Source organism: Rhipicephalus sanguineus, chromosome 2, assembly GCF_013339695.2.
Source record: "Rhipicephalus sanguineus isolate Rsan-2018 chromosome 2, BIME_Rsan_1.4, whole genome shotgun sequence".
In the NCBI taxonomy this organism is placed as follows: Eukaryota; Metazoa; Arthropoda; class Arachnida; order Ixodida; family Ixodidae; genus Rhipicephalus; species Rhipicephalus sanguineus.
In genome coordinates, this window is record NC_051177.1 from 224,346,635 (window position 1) to 224,369,776 (window position 23,142).

The window sequence follows — 23,142 nt, forward strand, 5'->3', positions numbered from 1 at the left end:
TTTATTATCGCGTTAACTATAGCGACCAAAGCCTGCGTCTTTAATGGGGAAGAACGTGAGCTGCGCATACACGGACTTTAGAGAACTAGACGACGCATGTTTTCTGTTCTCGTTCTACACATGTCCTCAGTTCCCGATCGATTCCGACGATCTAGCGCAATTTTCTGTCCGGATTTTTAAAACTATAACGCATTCTTTCTTCCGCGTGGTCACAAACTGACACCACGTGGAAACAAATGAGATTGTTTGTACGAGTGAAATTGCTCCCCAAGAAAAGGTGGGCAGAAATATGGGCTTCAGAGCAGTGTGCATAGATTGCAATATTTAAAGTATAAAGACGATTTAGACAACCTGCTGTCACATGGAACTGGCAACACAGCATTTGTACAGAATCGTCTATCGTTCAGGGTATCATTAAGTTCTATCGCTCATCCTTTATAAATTAAATGCGGCCGCCGTGGCCGGGATTCGATCCCGCGCCCTTTGGGTAAGCAGTCGAGCACCATAACCACACCACCGTGGCGCGTCTCTTTGATGGGGTCCTTCCATGCCAAACGTCCCCGACATCGCACTCATACTTCTCAAGATTCTGTTCTAAGAAATTGTGGGCAAGCTTTTTAGTGCAATATTCGACCTCTTTCATGACAGAATCATTGCAAGAAAATTTTTTTCTCTGTCCTTAGGAGGGATGTGAACGTTGCCATAGTGGTTGCTAGAAAAGGAATGGTGCTTTCTTGTTGCCTCTCATTGTCGTCCGCTATTCTCTCTCGCGATATGTTTTGTGGTGAAGCAAAACGGCGAGTCTGCGTCCATTCTGACAATTTTTAAAAAATTCTACAAAGTATATCAACACAATACAATAACACCATAAGCCAGATAGTTGCCAGTGTGTCAAAAAAAGTATGGAGATCAATCACCGAGAAGTTTCAAAGAATAAGGAGTGAAAACATAGAAAAATGTATAAGTGGGGGTGTCGCACCACCCATATACACACAAATGCGAATATACCACATCAAAGTCCAAGTGCCAAATTGCCAGACAAACCTTTTTTTTTTCTCAATTCAATTCTGCCAAAGACAGCATCTGAATAGAACCACCTCCTCGCCTTTGTCGCCAATAACCGAGACCATTAATCTTTTCAAGCTGCCATGCATAACATTGTGTAATGTACATGTATTAACAACTCTCCTCTGTAACACTGGCATTGAGAGTAAGTTAAATAAATAAATGACTCGTGTTCAGGCACATGCACTTTGGTGATGCAGTCAAATTAAAATTGGGTGCTTGCACTTGATTGGAAAGTTTAATTATAGTGATTTTTGTTTTAAGTGAGAAAATTTATGTTGAGCATCTGCCGCGTCCTTGGACGTCAGCTTGTAAGTCCGCTTCACTGTGCTGCGTGCTTCCTTGGGGCAAAGGAAAGATGCAGCGGCCACACGAGTGGTAAGATCGTATGCTGCTTTGTGTATTTCCATGTTTTCACAAGCATTCATCGGCTTTCTGCAGTGCTACCGATCCACCATGTTTCAGATGGTTTGTTCAGAAATATACTGTTACAGTATAATAAAAGTACATAAACACTGGGGATACACTTTTTATTCTTTTTTGCAGCTCCCATAAAGGTGATTCGCACAGATCATGGCTTGAAGCCGTCTGCTGCTTCAGTTTCTTACGCTTGGATCTTCAGCAAAGGTGAACTTTGCTCGGGAGATTGCGGCGCCGATCGAGCGCACAAATATTCCGCAGGTCATCCTTTGGCCGCATCCCTTGGAAGCACATAAAATAAGCATCGTGAATGATGAGTCTACTGCTTCCTTGTCATACTTTAGGTGGAGAGCCTGTAAAAAAAAAAAGTTATAGAGTGATAAATATCTAAAAGGACGGTGCCACCTTACAATTACGGTGCTGAAGTGCGTGCCAACAAATGCTGCACTTAAGTGCAAGGCTCATTCTTAAAAGGTGTTAAGGGCCGGTTACACTCTTAAGTCAAAAGCTAAGTATAAAGTTGGTTCTTGAATGTGGCAGTTAGTGATGAGAAAAAAAAAAAAACTGGGGGCAGCTACGCACTATGGCACAAAGACTGAGGAAACAAAGCTAGTGGTGTTCCCCTCCTCCTCACCCTCTTTTCCCTTTCCACCCCTTGCTATAATGTACTATATAAGAATATGCTATGCTTCCCCATCTCCCCTCCTCCTCACACTCACTTCTGTTTCCCTTCCCTTTCCCATACTATTGGGCACGAAGCCCACCACTTGAAAAGCTGGCGCCACCGTCAGCGTGACAGATAGGCAGGATCAGCAGCAGCGTTGTCTGCTTAGGGAGCACCTACATGTGCTGAAAACAAAATTTTAGAATACCACCTGTGCTGTAATTTTGATTAAATGAGGAGTTCTCCCGTTTCGGATGAGCACTTGACAACACTTGAAAGCACAGAAATATGAAAACGTGAGCTTGGGCATGTTGGTATTCCATCTTAACACCTATAGCGCACAGAAAGGACAGGAACACAGAGTTATGGCGCGGACACAGCGCTAGCAGACATAGCGCTGTGTCTGCGTCGTACTTCTGTGTTCCTGTCTTTTCTGTGCGCTATAGGTGTTAAGAAGCAATATGTAATCCCTGTCTTTGAAGGGTTCTTATATGATAGGCCAGTACTCGGTGCCACAGTGCAGGATACATGCACCGGAGCCCAGTGCCAGCTTTCACACGTGTCCACCGGGTAAAAAGCTGAGTGAAGGTTGGATTGTGAAACTTAAAAATGGTACATGATCTCACACTGCCATAGGTTGGCAAACTCACTCATGAGTCGACTCACTTGGAGAGTCTGGCTGCGTAATACAAGGGCTGTCCGTAAAGTAAGGTTCGCAGTAATTTTCCACAATAAAAAACATGCTTATTGGCATTAAATAATACATGTTTGGAAAGCTTAGACTTTCCCCTATTTTTCAACATAATCACCGTGGAGATCAATGCATTTTTGCATGTGGTGTACCATCTTATTTATGCCTACATCGTAGAACTCTACTGCCATGCCACGTAGATAGCTTAAAACCTCTTCTTTAAGCTCCTCTTCGGTTCTGAAATGAATCACATCCAGGTATTTCTTCAATTCTGGGAAGAGATGGTAGTCACTTGGGGCTAAGTCTGGGCTGTAGGGCGGGTGAGTGACAGTATCCCATCCACATTTGTTGATGAGATCAATCGTTACACAGGCAATGTGCGGACGAGCGTTGTCCTGATGGAAACGCACTCCCTTCGTGAGTACGCCTCTCCTCTTGTTTTGAATCGCGCGGCGAAGGTTCTCCAGCGTCTCACAGTAGCGGTTCGCATTGATTGTTGTACCAGCGGGCATGAATTCGCACAACAATAATCCCTCCTGTCCCAAAAAACACTCGCCATCACTTTGCCGGTTTGAACTCTCGCGGCTTCGGCGACTCTGGATGTTTCCACTGGTGTCGTGTAGTGAACCCAGGTCCACTACACGACCCCAGTGACAATGAAGTCCAAGAATTTCTCGCCATCGGTTTCGTAGGCCTGAAGAAATTCGCAGGCTGCTTCAACACGTCTCCATTTATGGTTTTCTGTAAGCATTCCCTGGACCTACCTTGCAGAAACCTCTGCATACCCTAAATGGTCTGTCAAAATTTTGTCAATGCAGGTCTTGCTGACATCGGGGATCGTCTCGCAGAGCTCCCGAACCGTCACCCTTCGATCTTTCAGCATTGTTTCTTCCACTTTCGCAATTGTTTCGTCCGAAACCGATGGGCGTCCAGAACGCTGTTCGTCATGGACGTCTGCACGTCCGTCTTTGAATTTTCTGCACCATTTGCACACATGTTGAATGCTCATACACTTTTCCGTAGACAATTGGGAATGAATGTCCACCGGCGCAGTGTTTTTTGCACACAAAAAACGAATCGCAGAGCGTAATTCGCACCTGACAGAAGAAGCGAGTGGGAGCTCCATTTCTAATGGCTGCCAAGCCTGAGTGTCGCAGACAGCTCGCCGGAAGCGGAGACTACGAGAGGGAAACCACGCTGCGTGACAGAGACGCTGAATCCAGCACAGCAGTGTGTTTGTGACTGCAGCACCTTGGGAACCTTATTTGACAGAACACCCTCATATTTTGGCAAGATTATGTCCGAGTCAGTGCAGCTGAGGAAAATTTTAGTGAGTCTGAGTCCGAGTGAGATCGCCTCCGAAATCTCTGCGAATGAATCCGCTCGTGCCTTGCGTTGAAAAGGTCGTGCAACTGACTTCGACGTTGTAATGAGTGACCCGTCGACCGGGTGGACGAACGATTTGATGCGGCTGCTGCGCCGAGGCGGACGCATAACCCCTCCAACTCGGAATTCAGTAGCCGGTAACGAGGAATATCTCTCGTCAGAGCTGAAAGCTGCTGACGGAAAGTTACGTGCATGTAACTGTAGCAGCTTCGCCTATGAAGAACACAACGGTGACCGGCCTGCAAAACGAGGTGGACGCGCGAGACTGGAAGTCTCAAGCGGCCAGTGCCGAGCACTTTCGCGTACTCTGTCCCGCATACAACAAGTGCAACGCTGTAGAGGCTAGCGATACTTCGAAAAACAAAAATGTGTTTGCGCTAACAAATAGTTCAATGTCTTTACCGCCAGACTGTGATTCACAACCGCGAAAACTAAAGAAAGCGGACACGCGGATTTATACATTTTGCTGACCGAACAACTTGCACAGCTTCAACAGCGGTGCGCTTGATGTGTGAAACTGAGTGTAGTCAGGTCCGCTGAGGTACCACAACAACTTGGCTGCCAGCAGCGGCCTTCCATTTGGCAAAATACACTGTATGTACTTATTATGTCGGTGGCTTGGCGTCATTGCTGCCCGCGCTATCATGTCCCGACTCCACCGGCTACATCAACAAGACTGCGAGTTTCATTCCGCACGCTTCGTGGCCCTGAACCGCGCTGCCAGCAACATCCCATTTTCCTGCAAAGCTGGCAATGTCGGAATTCTAGGTCGCCAACGTCAAGTACGGAAGCCAGTGCAACGCGCTTTATGCGCCATCCATCGCAGGGATGAGCATTTTACATAAAAATCCACAGCATGCCTGCACGGCCTAGCATTTCCACGACTATAATGACATTGACACATGCACTGTGCATAGATATGTGACACGTGTGTTTGCTTACATCACTCTGTTGCACATACCTTTCCGTTCTCGTCGCGGTAGCCTAGTTGGTGACACAACGGAAAACAGCACCTTCCAACCATCTTTAGCAACACATTTCCAGCACAATTCACAACATGCGGGCTGACTGCCATGTTAACGAAACGCCGCGCACCGGCAATCGCAGTAGGTAGTCAACCTAGTCGCAGTGTCATCTGCTGTGGCGCCCTAAACATGGTGGCTTGGAGTTGTTCGCGTGAAGGGCGCTATGAAAACGGTCTATACAGCAGAGGAATGAGCAATTATGATCGAGTTAACAGAGTGACTGTTGATATGAGGCTGCTAGAAACCTGCTTTCACTTGTGGAGCTGATGTTCGGCCCTCATTTTCTGTGGTTGGTGCATGAAGACTTAAGATTGTGTTTTGTTCTGTCTAGCACATCTGAACAACCTTGTACCAGTGCATGCACGTGGCCCTGTTAACATGAGAGTGTGTTCACCTTTGCAGCTCGCAGATGATGGTGCAAGGAGAATGCCAATATCTTCGTTATTGTACATTTCAAAACAGTTCTTCGACATATAATTCCCGTCCAGAAGGGTTACGTCCTTTAGTCATCCTACTGTGTTGCTCCTGAAATGCCAATAAAAAGCACAATGTGAAAATTTGCTTTGGTTTCTCTATTGAAAGACATTATTCAGAGTGCATGCCCAGACTCTAAAACATATTGACCAAGCATATTCACTGAACCAAGTGTGCAATGTGTCCAAGAACAAATAACTTCCAAGATTAGCAACATTTCAGTCCATAATCAGAATAAGCATTCCAACTATTTCTCAAGGTCATGAATTAAAATCATGTTTTGCGTCAAATTTGACAATAGCAGCATGCTTGGGCACAAAGTGCATGTTGATGTTGGGCAGCAGCTTGTTATGCGCAGTTTTTAGCAAATCTTTAACATTCATTTTTATGCACGTGGCTTTCAGTGACAATTGCCATACGTAGTAGTGTAATAGGGTTTATTGGAGAACAACGGATGCCCCACAGCGGTGGGGCTGCAGATGTTTACAGCCAGCCACTTTTGTAATGTGCAGAATGCTGAAGCAAGCAAATACATTTGTTTTCTCAACAAGGCCTGTGCATTGATTGATTGTGCCACTTAAAGGTCCCCTGACAACGCAACTTCAAAGCCAAAATCTTTTGTGTTACATTCTCCCGCACATATAGGCACCTCAATCCATGTATTACTGGTGAACGTAGTCTTAAACACATTTTAATATGGTTTCAAAGTAAGCGCAAATGCCCAAATTAGTGACAACTTGTGACCTCATAATCAGTATCATGCATTTAGTGGCTGCTCAGGCTCACTGATAATTCACCTGTTCTACGAGTATATTCGACGTCAATGACAAGTTTGCAGGGCACACTGGCTGCTTACGCCAGTGGTATTTTAAACATTGCAAGAAATAAACAAACATTCAAATAATGGTGAGGATTTTTTCATTCCTGAGGGGGACTATGAAACAGGTGCCCTGCCGGCAGCTGTCCTTTAGTAAACAAAATTCGGCAAAAGCACCCTCGTCAAGTCACCTGCTCAAGAAACTCAACCACCTGAACGGAATGGAGTCACTATTAACACTTTACTTATTCTCATGCTGGTAACAAACTGCTTGCATCTAAAAAAAAAAGATTTGGAAAAGTTTACAAAGGCAAACATTTCCAAGTCACTGTGGTATACATGTAAGGTGATTATGTCAGCGTACAGCTTCATATTTGTTGTGTGACTGTCAGCTGATATCGTGGAATATCTCTGTTAGGAACACAATGGTGAAGTTGCTAAAAGAAGTTTGCCACCTAAACATACGGAATGAAAACACTGCTTATGGAGATTACACGCAGCAGTCTATAATGCAACGTGTTACTGCTGCTGGTCCTGGAACAACTGTAACATAAGCATTACAACAGCTGTAACTTGCAACAGTATAGTCACGGAACTTTCGGTTGGCAGCGAGCATTCTGTGTTGACATGGGCTGCGTGACAGCGTTTATCACAAAATTTTTTTTCTCTGACACCATTGATGCCCTAGCTGAGTTGTGTGCCACAAATATAGCAAGTGGTGACTTGTAAAGCTTGTAAGGCATCTGGTGAGCAGAGTTGCTTCAGCTCATCACTGCAGTGAGCATCGGGCTCTCGCTATCCACTCAACCTTCAAAATTGGATAGCACGAAATCGAACAGGTCCTGTGCATCTGTCCGATTTCGCGCTATCCAATTTTGAAGATTATGAACCAACTAGCCCAGCAAGATATTTTGTTTGTTATCCACCCAATGCCTGCAGGATCCACGTGTCTGCGGCTCTAGCTTCACCCCTGAAGACACAACCACTTTGCCCGAGTTGAGGCTGATCAGCGATCGCTCTCATATACTTTTTGTTTGTTTGTCTGCATGCTTTTGGAGCAGATCTCAACCACTCCACACACTTGGTCTCTGTTGCCTGACGGCACACGCTCAATGGAGCTTGACCTGTCGAGTGCGCTGCAGTCGCCAGCGACGGTTGGCTGTTTTGACAAGTTGAGGAGGCAAAGCAGGGTTGAGGAGTGTGTCACTATAATTGCTTGCAGCTGCCTGGATACGCAGTGCGTGACTTAATTCATGGTGCGAATGATTTGATGATGATGAAGCCTAAATTCTTACAAAATTTCAAAAACAGTTTCAGGGTCCCTTCAAAGTCAAGTGTACTTGGCTCTTATCCTATTCGAAATTACCTTCGTGAATATTTTGTACAATGATGAGGCTGACATGTCTAGTTTAGTTTCTTTCATGTCTTCCTTTTTTGTACTAGTAAAACATTAGTGTTTTACCAACTCTCTGTTACATTCGAATGTTTGCATCTTGCCGTATGACCGTGGTATTTGTATGGCGTCACTCTCTGCGTACCTTTGCAAAAGACGGCGGCCGAGTGAACCGCTTGGGCACTCCAGACAAGTGTGATTCAGACTGTAAGACATGTTTCGGTACAAAAAACTAGTACAAGTAATCGCGAAGTTAACGAAACATCGCCCAGCGCACCATTAGAATAAAATGCTAAGTCGCTTCTTTAGCTGTTTCTTGTTTATAAGTACCAGGTTTTCAAACGTCCCAGTCGCCAAACAGGATTATTCATTACCGCAGTACAAAGAATCTAAGAACTTGCCTAGGATTAACGACAAGTGAATGCCCTTACTACTAGTTGATGAGATATCAGTAGCAGTTATCACTTACGCAAAGCCGAACATTGGACGAGTTGGTGCAAATTAACCATGTCCAACTGTAGCGACTGTAGTGCATGAAACACACGATCGGTTCTTTCGCAGCAAATTATTTTCTGCTCGCGCAGCGATCGCGGATGAGCCTCTTGTGCCGCAGTTCGAAATGTTTATCACGCTCCGAACCCACAACGTAAGAACGGCAGCATAGCTATACTATCACACTTTGATATGTAACCGGTACGCCGGCACTTGTGGCTATTACTCGCGACAGAGACTAGCGGAGCAAAACTCGAACAGAGATCGCTACTTACTTGTTGTGGCAAAGCAGCGCATTGCAGCATCTTCGCTCTGCTTCGCCCTCGACGTCCGTCAATCAAGCAAAGGCGGTCACGACAAAGTCGCTACGGGACACCGGTTCACGGACTACGCTGTCGAAACGAAAGCTGCACGACACGCGGTCATTGTCGTCGGTACAGAGACGAGAGACGAACGCGCGATACCGTGCACATGTGGAACACAGCCGACACCGGTCGGGGGAAGCGGCTTTCCAAAAAGCTCCGCTTAGAAGTGCCGGCGCCACCATCGAAAATCCCTGAGATTCTCTCCCTAGGTACCTAGCTGACAAACACAAAAGGATTCTGTACGCTTTTTAGACGCTCGCCCGTCACGCTAGAATACTTCTAGAACACTGTACTAGAATATACGCCTGCGGACGGGACCACAAAATAAACCCCCGCTTTATGCTGCGGACCAGACAGCAAAATAAATTTAAGCTTTATTTTGTGGACCACACCATGTTAACAGAAGACGTTAACAGACCTATAACGCACTTGTGCCCATAGACATAGGTTTTGCAAAACGTTTTCTTAGACTAGACTTCTGTAGGAAAATAGTAGCACAAAACAACACAAGAACGGACAAAGAATTAGATAGCGGCCGTCCCGTTGTGTTGGAACCATTTATCGGGGCCAATCGGGGCCATCGCAGCTGCAGTTTCGTTTTCGCAGAATAGATCGTTTCTGACGCCGGTTTCGGAGCACGCGGCAGGCCGTACCTGTGCACTTTTTATCCAGCGGCCGCGCTAGTACACTGTACTAAAAGTTAACCAAGGAGGCTATAAAAAAACTTCTTTAACCTCCTTGAAGTTAACGCGCATCGCGTCGTGCAGTGTCTGGAGCGACCGGGTGGACGCAGACAGTAGGTGGGGTAAAACGTTAGGTGCACCCATATAGCCGCTTAAAACCGGCTTGACTTGGCTTGAAGTGTATGAATAGGCGGCGGCAGAGTAGCGTTCAGGCCGCTGTTTATTTCTGCGTGGTGGGTGTTCGCAGAGAAGGCACTACTGTGTTCGTTTTGAGCGTGAACCCGTGAACTGTGTGCATCAGCGTTGCCAGATGGTGAAATTCGGCACCAGATTGGGAAAATCTGGTGAAAATTGGGGGTTGCTGGTGTTGAGGTGCCGGAACAGCTACACCAGACAAAATCTGGTGAAAAGTGGTGAAAAATGTTGAGGAATGGCTTGCCACTACAATTATTCGTATTTACACCGCGTTTTTGCCGACGACTTGTTGGCCCTTCATCCGCATCCCACGGTAGCGCCAGTTTCTTGCTGAAACTAGCACTCAAATCTACAAACCATCAAACCAAGCCGGCCGAGCCATAGAGTTTTCGTGAGCAGCCCGATTGTGTGGCGAAGGTCGCGGGACAGTTCGCGGGCCTGCTGGACGCCACCGTGTCCCTCTCCGCTTGTTCCTCTTGTCTTCAATAAAGTTTATTTTCTCCTTCTCCTTTTTTATGCATATCCACCTTTATGGCTCTAGAAGGCGACGGGCCCTAAGGAGGTTAAAAAAATTCTAGAGTGGAAGCAATCGAAACTTCTAAGGAGCGAATGTGAAGCCAGCGTTTGGGCACACTTTACCTGAAAAACATAGCCTTCCCGTCTTATGTCCGACTGTGACGTAATGCTATAGTTTAGTCATTGATCGGTTACTATCCCGAAGAAAGTAATATATCCGAATGAGTACGTATGTGATATGTCTAATAAAGCTTGCCAAGACATTGATAAGGAAGCCAGTAACACAGAGGCTCATTGGGAAGTATCTGTCCGGAACAATTAGCCATCGAAGGTCCGTATTCAAAACCAACCTTTTCTTTACCTCTTGTTTTCTTTATAGTTTTTGGGCCCTTAACACGCGCGGATAAAAACAGTTAACAGGGCTAAATGACTGAAGTCGGTTTGTGGACACTGGCTTCATCATACGAAGAGAAAACGTGAGGTAAGGGCACGGTGTAAGATATATGTAGAGTATATATCTTACACCGTGGGTAAGGGTAAGGTAATTGGTTTTAAAATAAGAGCACATGTGACAGCTGACTTGCTACTTTTACTTAGCTGACGTTTTATCGTTCGGCTTTTCCACTCCAGCATCTTTATTAACATCATAGGGTGGGCCACCCAAAAACCTCCTTGCCTGTTTCTAGGAGTGCGCGAATTAATATTCGATTCGGCATTCGAATCGAATTGTGCATATCCGAAATACCGAATATTTTTCCAGTATACGCTATTCAGCATGGACGGAAAACCCCGAAGTAACGAACGTTGGAGCATTGAGGGGTCATTTTTGTACACGCTTACATGTCTAACAACAGATCCAACCACGGCGGGCTCGTTTGTAATTTATAGCTTCCAAGGCATAGCGCATCCAAGACGGGACAAGGCGAATGACACGTAGACAGGCATACACATCAGGGTGTTAGCCAGGGGGGGGAGGGGGAGGAGGAGGAGGAGGAGGAGGAGTTGGGAGTGTTCAACCCCCCTCCCTGAAAATGGTCAATTTTGCTCGCGTATGCATACACGCACATGAGAGACCTTATGAGAGACATGAGAGACGAACATACATAAGTATATGGTTGACCCCCCCCCCCCTCGCCCCCCTCCGAAAAAATTTCTGGCTTCTCTCCTAGCTGATACACATCGCTACATACACAATGATGTGTGTTTATGCGTCATTCGCCTTGTCCCGTCTTGGATGCGCTATACCTTAGGATGCAAGTGTTGTCGTGATGTAAATTTCTTGCAAATGCAGTTTTCAACAATTATATTTATCTGTCTCTGGCGCTAAAGCCCATTACGTGATAACTGGTTGGTTTATCTGTCTCAATAAATGTTTAGCTCGATGTGTGGTGTTCTGTTAAAGAGTGCTTAATTCTTATGCATCAATTTTATTTAAAGGCTATTGACAAAGAGCCACCTTGAATACCCTCGTCACTGCTGTATTTCAATGTGTAGTTACAAAATAACCCGAATGCTCCAGTCGCTGATGCGTACGCCTACCTCAGTCTACATAATTGTAGTAGTTTTTGTCGATTAAAAGTAATCGTAATGTTCCTTTGTTAAAATTTGTGAATATTTCTTTCAAAGGAAGTGTTATGGAGTCCTGGAGCTGTTCCGAAAATGGTTGCCTAACTATTCGTGCGTCACTTAGCGACGGTGGATGCTCCTGTTGAGCGCCACCGCCACGTGCAGACGCGTCTTCGTTTGTGCGCAATACGCCGCGCCGAGGAATTGTGTGCCCCCCTCCCCACTTCCCCCCTCGCACTCACACGTACAAGAGATAGCTACACCCCCTCCTCCCCTCGCTGTTCTTGCCATCTGTACATAGCCCATTACATCCGTCTTCGGCGTTTGTTTCTTTGCCTGGGGCTCGGAAGAGCCGCCTACGGACTATGCAACTTCAATGGTGCACCATGCACCCTCTTCTTCCCGTGCTTTCTTTTTTTTTTCTTCGAGAAGATAACACTGCTCCCTCCGCCGCCCTCCGTTCACACCACCGTCCCGTTTCTTCTATTTTTATATATCTTGTTTTCCTTCCGTTCTCGCATTTCACTCCGCGGCGCCTCGTTTGTTCGTTCCCGCTCTTTTCGCTGCCCAGAAGTATTGGCCTCGAGGCCCACCACTGGAAACGCCGGCGCCACCGTCGGCGTGACGTACTTGGCAGGATCACGTGGTCTCCGCGGCCGCGTCGGCTGCTTGTGGCGCCAGCGTTGCCAGATGGTGAAATTCGGCACCAGATTGGGAAAATCTGGTGAAAATTGGGGGCTGCTGGTGTTGAGGTGCCAGAACGGCTACACCAGACAAAATCTGGTGAAAAGTGGTGAAAAATGTTGAGGAGTGGCTTGTCACTACAATTATTCTTAGCGCCAGTTTCTTGCTGCACTCAAATCTACAAGCCTTCAAACCGAAACCGGCCGAGCAGGCTCATTGTGTGCCGAAGGTCGCGGGACAGTTCGCGGGCCTGCTGGACGCCACCCCGCTCGTACCTCTTGTCTTCAGTAATAAAGTTAATTTTCTCCTTCTCCTTGTTTATGCATATCCACCTTTATGGCTCTAGAAGGCGACGGGCTCTAAGGAGGTTAAAAAACTTCTATAGTGGAAGTAATCGAAACTTCGGAGAAGCGAATGTGAAGCCAGCGTTTGGACATACCTTACCTGAATAACCTACCCTTCTCGTCTGATGTCTGATTAGAAAATGCCCTTGTTCTGGTGACGTAAATGCTATAGGTTAGTCATTGGTCGGTTACGAGGAAAGTAATATATCCGAATGAGTATGTAAAGCTCGCCAAGGCTTTGATAAGGATGCCAGTAACATAGAGGCACGTTGGGAAGTATCTGTTCGGAACAATTATCCATCGAAGGTCCGTGTTCAAAACCAACCTTGTCTTTACCTCTTGTTTTCTTTGTAGTTTTTGGGCCCTTAACACGCGCTAAGTGGATAAAAACAGTAAACAGGGCTAAATAACTGAAGTCGGTTTGTGGACACTGGCTTCATCATAAGACAAAATGAGATGTATGGGCATGGTGTAAGATATATGTAGATCGAGTATATATCTTACACCGTGGGTAAGGGTAAGCTAATTGGTTTTAAACTAAGAAGAGCACATGTGACAGCTGACTTGCTACTTTTTCTTAGCTGACGACGTTTTATCGTTCGGCTTTTCCACTCCAGCATCTTTTTTTAACATCATTGGGTGGGCCACCCAAAAACCTCCTTGCCTGTTTCTAGGAGTACGTGTGCGAATATATATTCTAAAATTTCGAATAATTAATCGAATAGTGTTCTATTCGATTCGGCATTCGAATCGAATAGTGTATATTCGAAATACCAAATATTTTTCCAATATACACTCTTCAGCATGGACGGAAAACCCAGAAGTAACGACATGCTGGAGCATTGAGGGGTCATTTTTGTACACGCTTACATGCATGACTAACAACAGACGCAACTCTTATGTGTTGCACGGCGGGCTCGCTTGCAATCTTCCAAAGGCATAGCGCATGCAAGACGGGACGGCGAATGACAAATAGACAGGCATAGACATCAGGGAGTAGCCAGGGGGGGGGGGATTCAACCCTCCCCCCCCCCCGAAAATTTTCAGTTTTGCTTCCCCCCCCCCTCGCCGAAAAAGAAATTTCTGGCTTCGCCCCCAGCAGATACACATCGCTGTACATACACAATATGCTGTGTATGTGTGTTTATGCGTCATTCGCCTTGTCCCCTCTTGGACGCGCTACCTTTGGAAGAAATTTAAATGTTATCGCGTGATGTAAATTTCTTGCAGATCCAGTTTTCAACAATGATATTTATCTGTCTGTGGCGCTAAAGCCCATTGTACGTAATAACCGGTTGGTTTATCTGTTTCAATAAATGTTTAGCTCGATGTGCGGTGTTCGGTTAAAGAGACCTTAATTCTTATGCCTCAGTTTTATTTAAAGGCTAGTGACAAAAAGCCACCTTGAATAGTCTTGTCACTGTTGTATTTCAATGTAGGTATAGTTACAAAATAACCCGAATGCTCCAGTCGCTGATGTGTACGCCTACCTCAGTCTAGATAATTGTAGTAGTTTTTGTCGATTAAAAGTAATCGTAATGTTCCTTTAATGTTAAAATCTGTGAATATTTGTTGCAAAGAAAGTGTTATGGGATCCTGGAGCTGTTTCGAAAGTGGTTGCCTGACTATTCGTGCGTCACTTCGCGACGGTGGATGCATCTGTTGAGCGCCACTGCCACGTGCAGACGCGTCTTCGTTTGCGCGCACCCGTGCCCCCTCGCTCTCTCCCCACCCCCACACACAACCGTACGAGTGTAGTACAAGAGATAGCTACACTCCCGCCCCTCCCCCGCTGTTCTTCCCATCTGTACGTAGCCCATTTCATCCGTCTACGGCATTTGTTTCTTTGCCTGCTCGGAAGAGGCGCCTGCGGACTACGCAGCTTCGATGGTGCACCATCCACCCTCTTCCCATGCTTTTTTTTTTCTTCGAAAAGACATTCCTGCTCCCTCCGCCGCCTTCCGTTCGCCACCCCCCCCCCCCCCGGTCCCGAACTTCTATTTTTATATATATTGTCTTTCTTCCGTTCTCGTATGTCACCCCGCGGTGCTTTGTTCGTTGAGAAGTTTGCCTGCTGATACACAGTGTGCCATAGGCACACGGTCACCGGATGTTGCGGGAAGCACACGCCTGCCTTCTTCAATGGCAGCGGCGGGGCCTTTGGCTTCGACAGCAGCACGTTTTTGTGCAGTGTTGATCGACTGATGCACCAAAATAGGAATTGTCCACGCAGCTCAAATGGTTCGCTGGCGCTCTCCTCCTCGCACCACAAACACACACACACACAAACAACCACTTGTCCCCACGTTTATGGCCCATTCAGTCAGGCGCGCGTTCAGTGTTCCAAGGCCACGGACCCAGGGGCCGTAGATGCCGTAGACGCGTGGCTCTTCTCGGAACTCGGAACTCCAAACGTAAACTGATTTCTGATTGGTCCGTTTTCTAGGGGCGGGGCTCCGTCCCCGTGCCGGCGACGGAAAAAAAAAATTATACGAATGTGATACGAATACGCTGACAGCCACAAGTAAAAAATGCAGAAATAATCAAATCACTCTCCTTTGTAATAATATCGTTATAAACAACAAAAAATATTTTCTATGGGGCAGGGCTTTTGCAAAGTAAAACACTAAAAAGAAAAAAATGACGTCATAGTCGCCATTTTGTAGTGTTGGTGAAATCTGGTGAAATTTTGTTCTGGGGTTGGTGTCGAAGCCCCTTTCCAATCTGGCAACGCTGGTGTGCATTAGCCTGCATTAGCGTCGCGAGAACCACCTCTGGCCGTGGTTGGTGTTACCGTGGGGACGTGGTCGCGTTGTGAAGAGTGTAGTAGCACGGCCTGTTTTTTTTTATGTAGCGGCCGTGGTAGTAGAAAGTGATTCATGTGCAAGTCGTTGCCGCTTTTGTTTCTGCGATGTCCCCGTGTTCAGTGGACCGCCGCCAAATCTATAAGCAACGATAACGAGCTGTACGAGCATGAGATAAAGGCCATGTGTTACGTGATTTGGGAATGTCTGTTTGACGCACAGCTTGTACTGTGGCGTACATATATGTGTGGTAAGTGCGTGCTTTGCGGATCGATCGCTTACAGTTGAAAAGTCAATTGGGCGAAGTGTACTTGAACCATCACTTTTATTTAAGGGAGTGGATATTCGCCCGGCATCCGGCTGAATTGCGCGAGCGGAACTTGGCCGGCAGTGTCTCCTCATTGGCCGGCTGTGGTCACGTGGTTAATGCCGGCATCCTGTGGCAAAAAGCGCTTTGCCGGCACGGGTATTTGCCGAGTGTCATTTCGCAAGCGGCCGTCAAGCGAAGAGTGCCGGCATTTAGTGAGAGAACAATTATATGCCGGTAGTTTGACTTCCCCACGCCGTCGCCACATCTGAAAACGCACGCCGTGACGGCAACATTTGTCCGGTTCTGGTTTGGCCGGCAGTTTGCTTTTGCGGCCGGCCGTCAAGCGACGAGCGCCGGCACTTAGCGCACGGGTATTTGCGAGTTTCATTTCGCGAGCGGCCGTCAAGCGAAGAGTGCCGGCATTTAGTGCGGGAACAATTACATGCCGGTAGTTTGACTTGCCAACGCCGTAGCCACGTCTGAAAACGCACGCCGTGACAGCAACAGAGTTGTCTGGTTGTGGTTTGACCGGCAGTTTGCTTTCGCGAGCGGCCGGCCGTCAAGCGACGAGCGAGTTTTGGCAGCTGTGACTACTACGACGGCACAAGTCGTCCGGCTGTGGTGTGACCGGCAGTTTGCTTTCGCGAGCGGCCGGCCGTCAAGCGACGAGCGCTTAGCGCGGAGACAATTATTTGCCGGTAGTTTTACTTATCCATGGTATAGCCTCCCCTGAAAACAGGCTGTGACTACTACGACGGCACAAGTCCTCCGGTTGTGGTTTGACCGGCAGTTTGCTTTCGCGAGCGGCCGGCCGTCAAGCGACTAGCGCGGAGACAATTATTTGCCGATACATGTCAAGATAGTGTGACGTAGTCCCGCCACGTCGGTGACAAACATGGTGAAATAAAGGGGAAAAACATCACCGACGATTACTATACCACCTAATATTCTGAGCGCAACTGTTTAGGTGTTATCAGTGCCCTCAGTGATAAAATTCTTGAAGAAGATGTGAAAACAAAGCCAGATTTGCTGAACTGTGGTGTTTTGGATGAGTGCATGGACATCAACCTTGTAAGGCCCTTTTTAGCAGTGATGCATGGCTCTCTGTAACGAGCACAGTGAAGGTGAAACATATCAATGCACCAGTGGGAATGTGAACAGTGTCACGAAGAGCTTGAGAAGTTTGACTATTTTTTGTGATTGGTGTCTCTGCTGGTACCATATACCTTGCACATTGTTGAAGAGGCAGCCAAAAAAGAAACTGTGGCAATGTTCCAAGTGTGTGACTATTATATAGGTCAACATTGTGCATTGGCTTTCACGTCAACATTGTACAAACAACTTCGTTACTTGTTATTGATGGCTTGTATTGATGTCATTGAAAGCACCGTGTTGGAGCACCAGCATGTGGGGACGCGGCGTTTAGCGATGCCACATTAATGTTATCAAAACATCACATGCATGTACTTTTGTTATTTGCACACAGAGATGTTCCTGCCATGTTCTTTTCACAGACGAAACTTGTTTGTCATCAGAGCCACCATCGTGCAGTGCCAGTTCATTGAGAAGCTGCGTCTATGGCATCATGTGCAAGCCATTCTGAAATGACCTTTTGTGTACCATGCAACAACAAAAAAAGTGAGAAATGTCATGGAGACAATGAAGGGTTTGACTGGCACTGTAGCTGGTATCATACTCCTCCATCTGATTTGAGGTAGCCAAAGAAGAAACTGTGCAATGTTCCCACTGCGGGTGACTTTTGACAATATTTATGTGCATATCTTCCATGTAAAAATTGTTTAAAACTGAGACGTGCACCTTTTGTGTAGAGTTTGACCTCTACTAATTGCCATTATCATACCCCTTCATCTGATTTGAGGTAGTCAAAGAAGAAACTGTGCAATGTTCCCACTGCAGGTGACTTTTGACAATATTTATGTGCATATCTTGACCTTTGACAATATTTATGTGCATATCTTCCATGTTAAAATTGTTTAAAACTGAGACGTGCTACTTTTTTTATATCAGCTGACGTTACCTGTTGTGTAGAGTTTGACCTCTACTAATTGCCATTATCATACCCCTCCATCTGATTTGAGGTAGTCAAAGAAGAAACTGTGCAATGTTCCCACTGCAGGTGACTTTTGACAATATTTATGTGCATATCTTGACCTTTGACAATATTTATGTGCATATCTTCCATGTTAAAATTGTTTAAAACTGAGACGTGCTACTTTTTTATATCACCTGACGTTACCTGTTGTGTCGAGTTTGACCTCTACTAATTGCGATTATCATACCCCTCCATCTGATTTGAGGTAGTCAGAGAAGAAACTGCAATGTTCCCACTGCAGGTGACTTTTGACAATATTTATGTGCATATCTTCCATGTTAAAATTGTGTAAACTAAGACTTGTGTTGCCTGTTATAACGCCTGAAATTACTTTTTGTGTACCGCGCAACAAGAAAAAAAAAGCACTGTGAGGAGTGTGTTGTCGACATTCAAAGACAAATTCAGGATAAGATGGAAGCTTGCAGAGATTTAAAAAATCATTGAAAAGGCATGTTGCTAGAGCCAACATTTCAACAGGTGGACTTGTTATCATCAAGGCTGCCCTGACAAAGCAGGCCCGTTTGTTGAAATGTTGGCTCCAGCGACATTCCCAGGCCAAGGACTTTTTCATCTCATAGAAACGCACAAGATGTTCAGTAGCGCCTTTGCTGATATCATACATAGCCCTTCCATATGTTATCAGAGGCAGCCAAAGAACAAAAATATGAAACTTTCGTGTGAGTATTGTGCATTTCAGAATTTTTCGTAACTTCTAAATGTATGACATTTATTTTGGCAACATAGAAATAAAAAATTGAAACACGACCCCGCCCCCCTTTTTTTTTCACTCCAGTGTGCACTATGAAAGGCAACGGTACACTTGCGAAGTTCGCAGGGCATTCTAAGTGGAGGATATACCGTCAGGTTCTAACTGAGTTAAACGAAGTAACAGCGCAAATGCCGGTCAAACCACAACCGGACGACTTGTGCCGTCGTAGTAGTCACAGCATGTTTTCAGGGGACGCTATACCATGGATAAGTAAAACTACCGGCAAATAATTGTCTCCGCGCTGAGTGCCGGCGCTCGTCGCTTGACGGCCTGCCGCTCGCGAAAGCAAACTGCATGCCGGTCAAACCACAACCGGACGACTTGTGCCGTCGTAGTAGTCACAGCTGCCTGTTTTCAGGGGAGGCTATACCATGGATAAGTAAAACTACCGGCAAATAATTGTCTCCACGCTAGGTGCCGGCGCTCGTCGCTTGACGGCCGGCCGCTCGCGAAAGCAAACTGCCGGTCAAACCACAACCAGACAACTCTGTTGCCGTCACGGCGTGCGTTTTCAGACGTGGCGACGGCGTGGGTCTAAATGCTGGCACTCTTTGCTTGACGGCCGCTCGCGAAATGAAACTCGCAAATACCCGTGCGCTAAGTGCCGGCGCTCGTCGCTTGACGGCCGGCCGCAAAAGCAAACTGCCGGCCAAACCAGAACCGGACAACTGTTGCCGTCACGGCGCACGTGCGTTTTCGGATGTGGCGACGGCGTGGGTAAGTCAAACTACCGGCATATAATTGTTCTCTCACTAAATGCCGGCATCTTCGCTTGACGGTCACTCGCGAAATGACACTCGGCAAATACACCCGTGCCGGCAAAGCGCTTTTTGCCTCAGGATTCCGGCATTAACCATGTGACTACAGCCGGCCAATGAGGAGACACTGCCGGCCAAGTTCCGCTCGCGCAATTCAGCCGGATGCCGGGCGAATATCCACTCCCTTTATTTAAGTTCCGTCTTGCGTAACTGTGCGAGACAGATACGGAATGCACAATTAGTTGGAAGTGACGGGATATACAATGCGTTCACCTGACATATTGTCCGTGTAGCTTATGCTGTCACCGATGATGACGAAGAAATGTTTTCTAAGCAGCGTGTGTTTAAATAGGTGCATACAAATGAGTACGCGCGTGTGTGTGTGCAAAATGGAAATGCAGCACTGTCATTAGGACCGTCCCCTGCTTCATTTGTGGCGATGCGGCGGACAGCACTGCCACCAACTTCAGCCTTCGGAATGAGGATATAACAATTTACCCTGTAAAAAACATTTTGTGGCGAGCGATTGGCAAGGCAGTAAGCTTCTGGTTCATTGCAGAAATAATTCAAAATTGTTGCATGGCCTCTTTAATTAAGTGCAAAGTACCTGTGATAGAATCCAGTGGTACTTCATATTTTGCACCTTCACTAGCCCTTGTTGCCTTCATTACCGCAATGGCAAACCCAAATCATGACCTTTGAGGGATAATAGGACGAATCTGTCCCACTTCTTCAGTAAAAGCTTGCTCCGCGGCTGCGTGTCGCCATCAGAGATTTTGTGCTGCTGTGGGTCAGAAGCATTTAGAAAACCAGGAAAAAATATTTCACATGTTTACAACACGTGGTATCGGTGGTGCGTAGAATTTAAATTCGTTTTGTTTTGTAGAATTTTTTTTAATTTTCGTTCCATTGCATGCAAGATAACTGAAGTTTAGATTTATGGAATGTTTCTCCTTTTCTGAATTTTGAGAGAACATGTTACAGCATCGAACTATGGATTTTGTATGAAAATTGGAGCAGTAAATTGGGCAATAATAATGTACTCGAAGCGTACTTTAACGAAAAATGAAGCAGTTCATTGCTAATCCTAACTACATAACAGGTACGCATAAATGTGTTTTCAAGATTGAGGGGCACTATTACATCATGAGACAACGCCTTATAACGGAGAAGACCCTGAAATTCTTTTTTGTCCTTTTTGACCGCTTCGCTACCAGTGGGAATGAAAGTAAAAACCGTGGCTAAGACGTTCCTGACATTGAGGGCCAAAGAACAGAATGTTGAGATCGATGCTAGAAGACCCTGAAATTCTTTTTTGTCCTTTTTGACCGCTTCGCTACCAGTGGGAATGAAAGTAAAAACCGTGGCTAAGACGTTCCTGACATTGAGGGCCAAAGAACAGAATGTTGAGATCGATGCTCTAGACAGTGAGGAAGCGACAGAGAACACCGAGTTTACAATATCTGGGAGAACAGCTAATACCTCATACTTAGCTGAATGGATTTCATGAATGCATTTACAGGTATCAGTGCATTCAGTGGCACCCCAATTATGTGGTTTGCCTTGATTCGCAGCTGCAATTTGATATATGGGCAGAAATTCAAAAAAAAACTGAGGTGCTTGTCCTTATCTACAACAACAGAAGAGACAGGAAGGAGCTAAAATGGTGAGTGTATGTGAAGAGCTAGGTCAGACAGCCGCTGGCACATCACGACTGGCGCTGGTGCACATTGTGTACCACCACAAGAAATGAGTTGCGCCAGAATTTTTCTTTTTGCACAGTTTCTGAAGTGCCCCTATGTACTACTTGCTTCGAGTCGGTGTCGGCGCCGTTGGTTGGGAGCGAAAAATCATCATCTTCTCCGTGACCGAAAAATCGCGAAAGCTGCAAATAAAATAAATAATCAAAAACTTCGGCCCGAGTGAGAATCTAACTCAGGCCGTCTGCGTGGGAAGCAGGTGTTCTACCACAAAGCCACGGTGTTGCTTTTTTCTTTCTTTTACGGTATTTGAGCAACAGTGTTGCTCGAAAAAGTTACGTAAAAATACACTGCATAAATGTCATGTAGTGAGAGGGGTCTCTTAGCACATCTAATATTGCGTGGCAGAAGCGTAGAATTGCGTCAGGCATCAAAAAATGTGAATTGCGCAACGAGTCAATGTTTTAAAGGCTCGCCCATTCCAAAGCGTTCAGACAGAGTTGGTGTTTAAAGCCAACCAAAAAAAAAATAAAAGGCACACACATACTGCGCGTATTCCTCTAAGACCATGTGTGGGTGCATCACAACTTCGGAAAAGTTTCACGCGCATAGTTGCTCCTGGTTTAAAGCATTCGACCCATTTACATAGGCTGCACACCTTAGTGCACACAGTCTGTTACATCATGGGTCAATGGGACACATACCTCCCACTTTTTTCTCGTAAACTAATGGTCATATTTTGATGAAAGGTGCTTCGTACCATTTCTAAGCACGTTATTTAGATATTCCGCAGGCATATTTTTTGTTATCATGTGAAAAATATAGATGAAGCCTCAAAAGGTTAACAAGCATCAATCTGCATTTGTTTGTTGTACACTAGGCATTGTGTATCGCATCCTGCTTTCCTGTGACAAACAATATATCAGACAGATGGGCCATTGCTTTAATGATAGATTAAGGGAACATTGTAACGGCAAAAAAAAATTGGCAGGGTGGATGGCTAGCCATTCATTGTAAATTCTGCGGCTGAGCACAGCTCTCCAACGCATGTACAGTAATCAAGAGAACATGTGACAAGCTTATGAGAGAGATTTTTGAGGCTGAGGCTATCTCATCCCTGGGTTCCTTGTGTATCAGCATTCCATCACTTCTCCTAAGTGATAAAGAACTGTCGTTTCTAAGAATTTAATTTTTTGCACATGTCATGATGTGACGCTTTTCCTCGGGCGATATATGTAAGTGATAATTGAAAAACTTATAACTGCGCTAAGGACTGCGCTAAGGTACGCTTCTCGAGTTCATATGTAAGTGAGCGAGGAAATAAACATTATGTTGAAATTTAGCACATGTGTTTTGTCCTCTTCTTGTGTACCTGTTCATTCAGCGTTATTTTTCCTTGCGAGTGATTCAGGACACATGCATGGCTTTACATTCACTAACACCTACTTTATTTTAGCAATGTTCACAACAGTTAGCTACATTAATTATGGCAGGTGGTTGAAATCGTCTGCATTAGTTATTTCAGAAATGACAACACCACTATTAGCAAATGAGTGAATGTTCGGTGATAGCAAGGAAGGGAAGTTGTTAGTACAAATGAGGAACAAACTGCGCCTAGCTCAGTACTGAACCTTGCAGTATACCCGAACTGATGCTTCAAAGTGGTGAGTAATGGCCATTTGTGGTTACGAAGTGAGTGCAGATTGATAGGAAGCATCCAATCCACATGACCATGTTGGTGCCAAGGTCCAGATGTCTTAGTTTTAAAGTAAATGTTTATGACTGGCTTTATGAAATGCGTTAGCAAATTCTAAACAATTCAATGTGTGAATGATAATTGCATTGAGAGTATGATGTAATTTATGAGTAAAGATAATAAAAATTAAGCTGAGTTTCACTTTGAAGTGT

At 45.7% G+C, this 23,142-nt stretch overlaps 1 long non-coding RNA gene across 1 annotated transcript; it reads right to left on the minus strand.

The window, feature by feature from the left end:
* Positions 1–1,578: 1,578 nt before the first annotated feature.
* LOC119384120 (uncharacterized) lies at positions 1,579–8,937 on the minus strand. The gene is made up of 3 exons (XR_005181861.2): positions 8,703–8,937; positions 5,646–5,776; positions 1,579–1,838 (listed from the first exon to the last, which is right to left on the minus strand). It is a non-coding gene; the product is annotated as an uncharacterized LOC119384120 (long non-coding RNA).
* Positions 8,938–23,142: the final 14,205 nt, after the last annotated feature.